This window comes from Alosa sapidissima, chromosome 19, assembly GCF_018492685.1.
Source record: "Alosa sapidissima isolate fAloSap1 chromosome 19, fAloSap1.pri, whole genome shotgun sequence".
NCBI lineage: Eukaryota > Metazoa > Chordata > Actinopteri > Clupeiformes > Clupeidae > Alosa > Alosa sapidissima.
Window position 1 is genome coordinate 17,761,538 of NC_055975.1, and position 12,060 is coordinate 17,773,597.

Sequence of the window (12,060 nt, forward strand, 5' to 3'; positions counted from 1 at the left end):
TGTGTGTGTGTGTTTATTTCAATGGAAAAGTGCATGTTGAGTAACTTTATTGTCCCAATTTATGCGACAGTAAGTCTAGGAAAGCATAAACGCCAACAATTCTGGAAGAGCTGCAAATCCTGCCATAATCAAATTACGTATAATCACATGACTGAAGCAAAGATAACACCAAGAGACACAACAACACACCACATGAGTACACAAACGTCTAGTAAACAATTAACATATTCAATTAAAATAGGAGACTAATATCCTAAAACTGAATGGTTAGAAAAAGAAACAAACCATTAGCGCCTTTTAAGCTACTGCATTTTAGACTATATATGGTGTTATTATACAGACTAAAACAAGCATTGTTCTTAATATAACAACATATACTGTATGTGTGATCTCCATCGACCATGATCATGGTCACAGGAAGATGAGAGGATGACGAAATCAGACCTCTGTATACCTGTGTCTATAACAGTGTACTGCATGTGTGACAACAGTGAGGAACAGCATAAAGATAGGCTCTGATTAGATTAGATTAGAATGAATCAGATTAGATTAATTTTGATTAGATAATCAGTCATTACAAAACTAGATGTACCGCAGAGCGGTACAAAATATGACCGCCGCCCAGTCCAGCACATTTTTTTCCACAAAAATAAATCACGCTGAAAGGCCTATATGATTCTAACTGTCTCACTAAATTGCATTATCCACACTCAATTCTCACTGGTATCTGCTAGACAACAAGTACCAAAACATGATTAGTTCATAGATTTCACATGTAAAATTCATTTTATACAACCCCACCTCCATCTTGCCTGTTCATAATTCTGAGAAATTCTTGAATTGTGTGCATGTGTGCATGTACATGTTTATGTTATGTGTGTGTGTGTGTGTGTGTGTGTGTGTGTGTGTGTGTGTGTGTGTGTGCGTGCTTGTGTGTGTGCCTGCGTATGTGCCTGTGCATGCAAGCGTACATATGTCTACTGTGTTAGTATGTGTCATACGTATGATTACTGTGAATGTATGTGTGTGTGTGTGTATCTGTTTGTGCACATGTGTGCACATGAAATGGGTTAACATGACCCCTGGAGGCAAACATATGGAAAAAAATGGTCATCCTAGTCCCTACAGTTCTTAAGATATTCACAGAGAACTGTGTCTGCCCTACCCTCCTTTCGGGGGGTCCAGTCCAGCGGGGGGGCTACAGATCAAAACGAAAAATGACAGTTCCATGCTATCCATGTGGGGTTACATGCCCACCAAGTTTTGTGTACCACGGTCTTTCAGTGTCCCGGGAATCCTTGTTGGTGTACGTCACTAAATGTACACATACATTATTTTATTGTAAGGCCCCCCATGAACGAAAGTACACAAAACTTGGCATGCATTCGGAGGGTGTCATAATGATCCTACACTTTTAATTTCGTGCAGTTTTGACCTTGTCAGCCAGAGATATTGTGATGAAAACACCTAATTTTTTAATTTTTAACTAGGTGGCACTATACATGAAATAAGTGGTAATGGGATGGGTTGACATGCCCCCTTAAGACCAACATACATAAAAAAGGTGGACCTCCTAGGCCCTACGGTTCTCGAGATATTCACAGAAAACTGTCTCCGGCCACCTACAGGCCAGTTGGTGTATAGTAACATAAATTAATTTATTGTGTGGACCCCCATGAACGGAATTCCACGAAACTTGGCGTGCATACAGAGGGTGTCATAATGATCCTACACTTCCAATTTTGTGCAGTTTTGACTATGTTAGGTCACAGATACCTGCGATTACAACACCTCATTTTTACTTTTTTGTGTTTAACTAGGTGGCGCTATACATGAAATGAGTGGTTATGGAATGGGTTGACATGGCCCCTTGAGATCAACATACAAAAAAAAATGGTCCTCCTAAACCCTACGGTTCTCGAGATATTCACTGAAAACTGTGTCTGCCCTACCCTCCTTTCGGGGGGTCCAGTCCAGCGGGGGGGGGGCTACAGATCAAAACGAAAAACGATGGTTCCATGCTATCCATGTGGGGTTACATGCCCACCAAGTTTCGTGTACCCCGGTCTTTCAGTGTCCCGGGAATCCTTGACGGAAATTTGGGCATGCGAAAAAGAAAAAAAGAAAAAAAAAATCTGACTAAACCTATATGACCGCCGCTTCGCTGCGCGGCGGTCATAATAAATCAGATTAGATTAATTTTGATTAGATAATCAGTCATTACAGATCTTTACTGAGATTGTGGTTTTATGAACTTTTACAACAATACATTAGAGAGAGAGAGAGAGAGAGAGAGAGAGAGATAGAGAGAGAAAGAAAGACTTTTTGACTTTTAAAACCCTTTATGGAATCATTCTATGGATCAAAAACATTTTAAAAAGCCTCATTTCCCGCTCCCCAACCATCAACGTGGTGGTACAAAACACAATTAAATCACCAATTGCTTTTACCTTTTTAAAGAAAATTGGATCCATTTGGTCTTCATGAACATTCTTTGCACAGCAGAAGTCATCTCTTGCGAATGTGTTCACATGTTTTCATTGTGTTCACACATTTCTCACACCCTTTTGCAAAACAGTTAACACAGATGTCATTTAAAGACCCCAAACTCTATTGGTTTGCTAAACGAAAGGAAAACATCTTTTCACAGGTGGTATAGATTCCTTGCAGAAGTCTGAATCTCTGATACACCTGTGTGAAACTCCTTTGCACAATTCTTCAATCAGCAATCATTCATTATCCATAAGAGATGCCATGTCTGTTCTGTATTGCTATTTGCAATTATGGAGCTATAAGGAACATTTAGGCTAGAAAAAGTACTGCATTGCCTATTTGGTGAAGAAAACACAAAAGGTATTTACTGTAGGTCTATTTCGATGAAAAAATTACAAGTTGTAGTAAAGATGCTCATTTTGAGAACTATATTTTGCATCTTATTGTCCAGTGTGTAATGATTGATTGAAATCCCACAGTGATTTGACGACAGGATGCTGTTTGAAGGCAAAAATTGCTTAAATCAAAGTCAAAGTCAAAGTCAAAGTCAGCTTTATTGTCAATTTCTTCACATGTTCCAGACATACAAAGAGATCGAAATTACGTTTCTCACTATCCCACGGTGAAGACAAGACATATTTTACCAATTTAGGTCCACAGACAAACATAACATTCAAGTAAACAAAAAAGTAAGTAAATAAGTAAATAAAAAAGTAAGTAAATAAGTAAATAAGAGGGCACATATAATAATGAAAAAATAAGAGCAGCAAAATGTGGTTGAAATTGTGCATAGACAGTCAATAAAAATACTAGTGCAAATTCAGGCCAATAAAAGGCTTGGGTAGTTCTGTTTGACCTAAGTAAGAAGAAAGTGGCATAGTGGTGCAAGTTATGTAAGAGCAGCAGAAGTGTTGTGTTTTCAGGACAACAACACCAGTTGTAAAGTGTACAAGTGTGCAAGTGTGCAAGTGTGCAAGTGGAGTAGTGCAGGCGGCCATTTTGGGTCCAATGTCCAGGATGTTATGTAGCTGAGGGTGGAGGGGGGAGAGGAGGGAGAGAGTTCAGCATCCTTACGGCTTGGTGTATGAAGCTGTTGGTGAGTCTGGTAGTGCGGGAGCGCAGGCTTCTGTACCTCTTCCCAGAGGGCAGTAGATCAAACAGATTGTGAGCGGGGTGACTTGCATCACTCACAATTTTGGTCGCCTTGCGGGTGAGGTGGGTGGTGTAAATGTGTGGTGGGTGGTGTAAATACTCACTGCTCTGGGTGTTTGTGTACACTACCCCTAGGTAAAATGCAGAGGACAGCACTAATACAGTAACTTAACCTTCTAACACTGATTTACTCATTCCCTGTACCATAAATATGGCATTTTTCATCAGATTGCCTCAAGATCTTATGATATCCTTCACAAAAGGCCTTTGAACACATAGAATTTATTTTGACTACTTTCTTTGAATTTTGAGTGATTATTCAACGTAGAAACACTTTTTTTGTTTATGGTCAAAAATGACCACCATAGGACATTAATAAGAAAGAGTATACATTTCATCCAGGAGATAAAATATATCTCCTTACACACACTCCTACAACTTACCACCAATGTTCCCACACACATGCATGCATGCACACACAGAAGCACACACACACACACACTCTCTCTCTCTCTTTCTCTCTCTCACACACACACACACACACACATACACACACAGTTCATGTTGTCATGTTGCCACTGTGCATGTGAACCACAGTGTCCGCACACATTCACGCACATACAGAAACACACACACCCACACACACAAACACACGTGATGTAGATGTTAATGTTCTAATAAGGGTCTGTTTACAATAATGTTCTATTAAATAATACTTTTTGTCATGGTATTGGTATTTAAGAGCAGTTAAAACTGTTCGGTCCTATTTGACCGCGAACAGTAAATTAAGGGGGGTAGCAACGAACAGTGTTTAAAGGTTAAATTAACTTAACTCTGACCCTCAATTCCACTAAAGCTATTTCTAGATTAACAATTTGCCCGTTCGCTTGACCAGTCACAGAATTCAGTACAGAGCTCTTTTTTGCTTATGTAGTACTTGACCCCAAAAATACTACCTCCAAAAGTTGGAAAAAAAGAAAAAACAATTTTTGACCACAAAAAAACTGTGAAAATTCTATCAGGTAGAGATGCACAGAGGAGATAACATCAGTCCTCAACTGAATCTATGTGGCCATGGCACTGTGTAGTACACGCCACTGAAGGTCACCAGAACATTTCGGGATGGGAGATTGAGAAATGTATACATAATGAGGTACGAGTCAAGAGAATGAGGAAATGCTACCTGTGGACTGTATCCAAAGATCCTTGATTAGCTCCGCTTTAACCCTCTCTGCTGTATCTATACCGATAGGCGACAAACGGATCAGAGATTAGATAGAGGGAAGCCATATTACAGTTTTTCTCAGTTGCTAAAACACTAAAACCCATTGGCTGAAGAACGTTCTCAGTTGCTTGAACTCATTAAGCTAATTGTTCATTCTGTTGTCAATACCTTAAACCATTTCACATGGTAAAACACAATTTGCAGATCTCACTTACAATTTTTAGAAAAACTTTGAACACATTCTCATTCTCAAAACACATCCTGCACTCTAATGCACATGCATCCATACTGGTAAACACAAGTGGCAAACATGAAATAGAAATAGAAATAGACATAAACATGTCATTGATTAAACACAACCACTCAAAATTGATTTCACTTGTTTTAAATGATGTGACAAAACCAATATAAGCCAGTTCAGAGAGCAAACAGGTTGTTGAAGGTGGGAATGAGAATGGATAGAAGAAAATGTGAGAGGATGAGGACGAGTGCATATGCGAGGTGGGGGACGAGGAGGGAGGGAGGATGGCAAGAAAGAGATTTTGGACACTGTAGTACAGTGCATTGTAGGCAGTATACTGTACAATACTGTAAACAAATTGTATGGCCCTGAACATTGTGCTTTCCATTTGTTTACAGCAGGGGTCTCAAACACCCGGCCCGCGGGCCAAATCCGGCCCGCGTCCTGCCCAATTCCGGCCCGCGACGTATGACAAAATAATAATGTAATCCGGCCCTTGAGGCTATTAATTGCGACAAACAACGATACTGATTAAAATAGACGATAGATCCAGGTACGGGGACAAATCTCATTTGTAGGCCTACTCTGCTCCACTATGTGCAAGACATCCAGAGCTTGATTCAAACCCAAAATCGCTGCGCAAAGTTTTCAGGAAATACTTGTATTGCACGCGAGAAACACAAAGACGTGCATTTGTAATGACGCGGAAGCGATGCAGGCCATAGTGTTGCAGAAATTGAAGCAGAAATTAAGCAGAAATAGCCAGGCCTACACCAAATGTTGAAAAACGTTCACGTGTGATGAAGTCTTAGGTAAGCTTATTCACCTATTCTAATTCTGAAGGAGAATATCCTTTTGGAGATTATTATTAGTGATGGGGACGAGACCGCCTATGCCGAGTCCGAGACAAGACCGAGTCTTTGAAGGGTCGAGACCGAGTCGAGACCGAGTCCGTTGGTTTTCAAATACAGTCGAGTCCGAGTCAAGACCAAGTCTTTGAGGAAGCAAGTCCGAGTCGAGACCGAGTCCTTTAGGAGTCGAGACCGAGTCGAGACCAAGACCATAAAAACATGTCAGTTTTCATATTCATGATTTAATATCACCCTAATTAATAATCAACAGTTAGGCCCAGGCTTGGAATTTCACCATTTTAGGGGCAAGGCCACTTGGCCTTCAGTTGGGCATATTTGGTGGGGGGCACAAAGGCCACCAAGGCCAAAGTTAACTATACAGTAGTAGGCTATAAAAATAATCAAAGTTGTATTTAGCCTATTCACAGCGGTAGACCTGCATCACTGTATGAAACATTACAAAAACATGAAACATGACATATTACATAGAACTGTAAATCATCTGATCATCTAATATTTAGATGTCTAGGCTATATTTAATATTTATATTTATTTTATATTTGGCCTGTTATGGAATCATGTATTGAACAATTTAAGCACAGCTCAGCTTTAAGAAACTCAAATAGCCTAGATGCATGCTTAGCATTTTTTGATCATTAAGACTCCTTTCACAAACTCTTACTCAGCTGTATATCCTCTGATTTTAATATTTACCTATATCTAGGCAATATTTGTAACATTTATTTTGTATTTGGCCTGTTATGAAATCATGAACAATTTAAACACATTTTGAAACCTAAAGACCAAAGTTGGAGACATGAATGTAGACCTTGCTGCAGATTACATTTTTAATTTAACCGGAATACTCTGGAACGGCTTACTGTACAGGGGACTGCTTTATTTCTGGTAAGGTCTGCTGTTTATTCTGATATATGGTTTGTCATATGTTGAACTAAGGGTTCGTGAAGTATTCCACCGAGATGAATGGGTAGGGGAGATGGGTATAGCACCTTATGTAGACGTTATGATTAAATTTAATTATATTATTTACTTTTCTCACGAACCGTTCACCACAGCAATTAGCGGCTAACATCGTTTAAAAGCTGAGAAAAAGCTCTTTCATGTGATGTGATACATGTGTCTGTGTGATGAGTAGGCTTAACGATTGCGAGTATTTCAACTGAGAAGAATGGCTGAGTTTGGACGCACTTTCTGTCTTGCTATGCGCTGTCATTTTCTCCACTGTGTAAGACTGAATTAGTTTGCGCTGTGATGCTAAGATTATTTTGACAGGCTATAGGCTAAATAAAAATCGCTATTAAACGGACGCAAAGCAGAATATTGAAAGAAGGGGGCACCAAGGCCTACGCAAGGGGCAAAGACGTAGCCGCCGTGAAATTTCATTTTCAGTTTTTTTTATATATGAACATAAAGAAATGCGCTGGTCTCAAGGACTCGCTCTGAAATTACGAGTCCTTCTCTTCCCACTGTGGTCCGAGACTGAGTCAAGACCAAGTCTTTGAAGGAACGAGTCCGAGTCGAGTCCGAGAAAGCAGAAATCGGTCTCGAGACCGGTCTTGAGTCCGAGACCGGACTCGAGTACTACATCACTGGGAATTCGTTATCTTTGTCAGATGATCTCTAGGCAGAAGTCTCTAATGTCACCCGTCATAGCAATGCCCTAACGTGGACATTCATGTTTTCCATCTAATCGGTGATGCTGAACATCTGAGCAAGAATACTGTATGTCCGAAAATAAATCGGACATAGGCCTAGCCTAGCCTACAGTATGCTGAACATCTGAGCAAGAATAGCCTAAAATAAATCGGACATAGCCTAGGCCTAATAAATTAAAATCACCATTTTAACAAACTTGTTGAATTGAATGTCATATTACTGTAGCCTACCCTGCACACAAAGGCTACACATTTCCACAGCACCAGAATCCGACCGAATGCCTCCCTCAACCCCTTCCACAATTGGCCCTCCACTATTATTTGCGATGGCCAACTCCTCTGCTACTGTAAAACACTCCTTACAGTAGTGTTCAAAGACACCTTTTTCTTGTTAGCTGTAAAACAGAGGCCAAGTGAAGGCTATAAGCATACTAGGCCTACATGTTTTCATAATTAAGAAATATTAATGCAAGCTATAACTAGGCTATATAAACCTAGTATTCTGAATAATGTGTTTGTGTTTCATTTTCACCTGCTGCCATGTGCGTTTGCAATGGTGTTGCATCTGAAATGTTCACAGGATTAGGCATACACTAAATCAGTCAATGGGGGCTACTTAAAGGAGAATTCCGGTGTGATATTGACCTAAAGTGTATTGAAACATGATACCGAGTGTGAACGTATGTCTCATAGCCCATCTCGGCTTGTCCCCTGCACTCCAAAATCTGGCGCTAGTTAGCCGATGCTACCAACAGCTTTTTCAATAGTGGTGCTTCGGCATTGGGCTAGCCATGCAAATAAATCACTGTTTTACACCCATTTACGAGGCTCAATGTATCTCCACACTTCATTGGTAGACTTCCGAGGGCCGGGGGACATTTAAATGTCCGAGGACATTTAAAACGAGACATTGAGAACTTTGAAAAAGCACTGGTAGTTTACTTACAAGACGATTTATACAGACAGTATCTTCACGAAGTTTAGCGTTTGCAGCCATCTTGAATTTAGTCACGATAAGTCGAGCAACTAGTAAGAATGAACAGGTATGATAAGGGATCAGATTCCAAAAATAATTCAGTGGAAATGCATAGATTCCAGTTTCTTCCAGTAGCAGCAACTGGAATCCATGTATCCATGCATTTGTAAATATAGCCTAATAATCTACACAGAAGTCTGATTCTGTGTAGATTATTATAGGCTACATTTACAAATGCAGCAAACTTATTTAAGTTTGCCATTAATTGATCAAATCACAGCACTGGCTATTACCAGCATAAATGTTACCTTTAATGTGGGCAATTATCATACCTCCCTCGTCCTCCTCATCTCTCCTCACTGTTCCTTTCCCTCTGCCTCTGTTCAGGAAGAATTGTCTGATGTCCATCTCTGAATAGTTTATCAGAAGGCTATGTTTAGTTTTACAGTAGGACAGCTTCACAAACAGTATAGGCTACTTTTACAGGACTCTCTCTCTCCAGTATACGTATAAATCATTATAAATTGTCCGCATGTGCATGCAGCCTACACATGGTGTGAGTGTGTCTGTGAGGGAGAGAGCGGCAAGCTGGTAAACTGTTGCTAAATTTAGGCTACCACGCTAAGCATTGAAAAACAGATGCTAATTATGTGGGCAACATTCTCTAACAGCGATCAACTTGTCATTTTTTGTGAATTTGTTGTAACATTAAAACAGGGGACGACTTACTCTGTGCTCAAAGTGATATGACGAGCTCCAGCGGACGAATCATGTGAACGATTTTCATAGGTTGTTGCGGTCAATCTTACCCAGCTACAGAGGTGCTATTTCCTGATTGGCTATTATGGCCCCTTTCTTTTTTCCTTGTTTTTTTTATTGGCTGGTAAGTGACAGGCTCGAGTCATGACTAAAGCAGGCACGGAGATGCGCTCATGAATGCCATAATGGATGTTTATAGACAGAAAGTTGAATGGATATTGATAGGCAGATTGTTTAATGGATGTTGGTGGATAGCTTAATGGGTGGATGAGTGAATGGTTTTAAGAGGATGAATGGATAGAAAGTTGGATGGAATGTGCCTTATATCCTTGTAGAATGGAGAGACACAGAGAAAGTTGGCCTAGTTAAGCAGAAAGCTGTTGATACAGGTGCAATCAGTTTAACTGGCCCTTTGATGGGTCCTAGTAGTGAGCAGCTGGAAGTTGATACAGGTGCAAATCAAGTTAATTAGCCCATTGTGATGTCATCAGCCCATGTTAAGTCTATGGGGAAAAATAAGTTTGTTTTTTATTAACATCTCAAGAAGAAGAAGAAGACTTCGGATAACAGAACAGTGCATTTTCATGCACTGTAAAAAGAGGACCAGTAAAACAAATGAATGTAGTAACTATGTAAGTTATCTCCCACCCTCATTTAAGGAACTGCAGTGTAGCCATCGTCATTAACAGACTTGTCATATACTAGTGGGTGCGAATGGGGGCAATTATACATTTGGGGAACTGGGGCTATGATACACTTTAAGTTGTGAAGTAGTGTTTGGCCTCATGTTCTTCATTTCATAGCCCTTATTTGCCCCTTGTTTGATGTACCTGACTCAGTAGTAGTGCTTCAGAGATGGTCTTTTTGTGTTTTGTGTGTTTTGCAATTTATTAATCTTAGTCTTCCTCTGTTTGCAGGCGTTATGAATGCATTGTCGAATATTCCAAATGTGTGCCACTTCCATGGAAGAAGTTCCCAGCCCGCAAAAGACTTCACTGACTAGGTAGACACACACACACATACAGGGCCAGTTGTGGAGGGGTAGCAACGTGAGCAACTGCACCGGGCCCATTTTTTAGTTTAAAAATTTAAAATGCTTGTGCGTGATGTTGCTCCCCGGCTCAGGATAGCGTAGGACCGGCCCTGCACACATACACATACAAAAAATGCACAAGAAGAATATATAGCACTATGATTTGTGTGCATGTATATGTGTCTGTAACTGTGTTTATTTTACCACCTCTTTTCATGTGTCTGTTTGTTGTTATGATTGTGTAGTTTCAGCACATTAACCGTCCATAGCAAAGTCGGCCTGTCCTGATGGCACTACCTGCTGTTACCGACAGGACCCCCGTCATGGCCCCCTCAGACCTGTGGCCACCTTTGCCTCTGAGATGAAAACACAGTGTCCCAGGTGAAGCACACACTAATCCCGGCACAGTGAGCTGCCTGCATCAACAGCGGCGCGCGGGGAGCAGTGAGGGGGTTAGGTGCCTTGCTCGCACTTCAGCTGTTCTACTGGTCGGGGTTCGAACCAGCAACCCTCTGGTTACAAGTCCGAAGTGCTAACCAGTAGGCCACGGCTGCCCATGTTCCTCTCTTTGAAAGTTCCTCCAAATGTGTCATCTATGAATTGGGAATAAAAGCCCCAACTCCCTTCATGGTATTTGTCATGGCCAAAGTTTTTGCCTGTTTGGATTCAATGAGAAAGCGACTGGGAGAGAAAGACCGGGAAGGACTGTGCTGAAACTGAACCGGGTCCCCGGGTTTATGGTTCACTTTAAATGTTCGCTCTGTTATCTATTTTTATCTATTTGTTCTTGTATGATGACTGCTTTTTCCTGGTTTTTAACTTTTTATGCATTTTAAATCAATTGAATTTAAGATTCAAGATTTTCTTCATTACATCTCATTATATTAGTAGAGAGTAAATGTGTAATGTTTTGGCTCCTGGAAAAAAAAAAAACCTTAAAAATAAGTGGTAGCCTAGATGTACTACATGAGTAATGCTGATGAAGTACTAAGTGAGTAATTTGTTAAAAATTGTCAGTATTATATTCTTTAAACTTGTTTGCTTCTTTAAATGGCTTATATGCTTATAACCCGCAATCTAAAAAAATGAGTATGAATATAATAATTATAATAATAATAATTCAACATAATTGATGGGTCAAATGAACCCAACTAAATAAGTTAATGTAAACCATTCTTGGGTTAAAAGGACATGCCCATTTTCTGGGTCACTGTAACCCAACATCCCTGTCAGAATAACCCAATATCTGGGTTGATTAAGATACCCACAAGTTGGGTTAAATTACCAACCCATCTTGCTGGGTCATTCTAACCCAACATGTTTGCTGTCCCATAGTGACTCAGCACCTGGGTTAGAAACGACCCAATTTGGGTCGTTTCCAACCCAGTAGTTTTTAGTGATGCCCCTGGGACAGTGTCCCCGTTTTAAGTTTACAAAGATTAAACATTACAAGTTTTACGCTTTTCAACTGAAAATGTCCCCGGATTTTGTCTCAGAAATCTGGTCATCTTAATCTAGTGAATATTTGGAAACTAGGGAAATGTGTAACCAGGTCTGACTGCGGTGGTGTCGGGTTGAGAGTGATGATTACAGGCAAATCATTTCGTAGGTCTACCTAGTCATGAAGAGGCAAGGTTTCCAAGAATCGTGAATG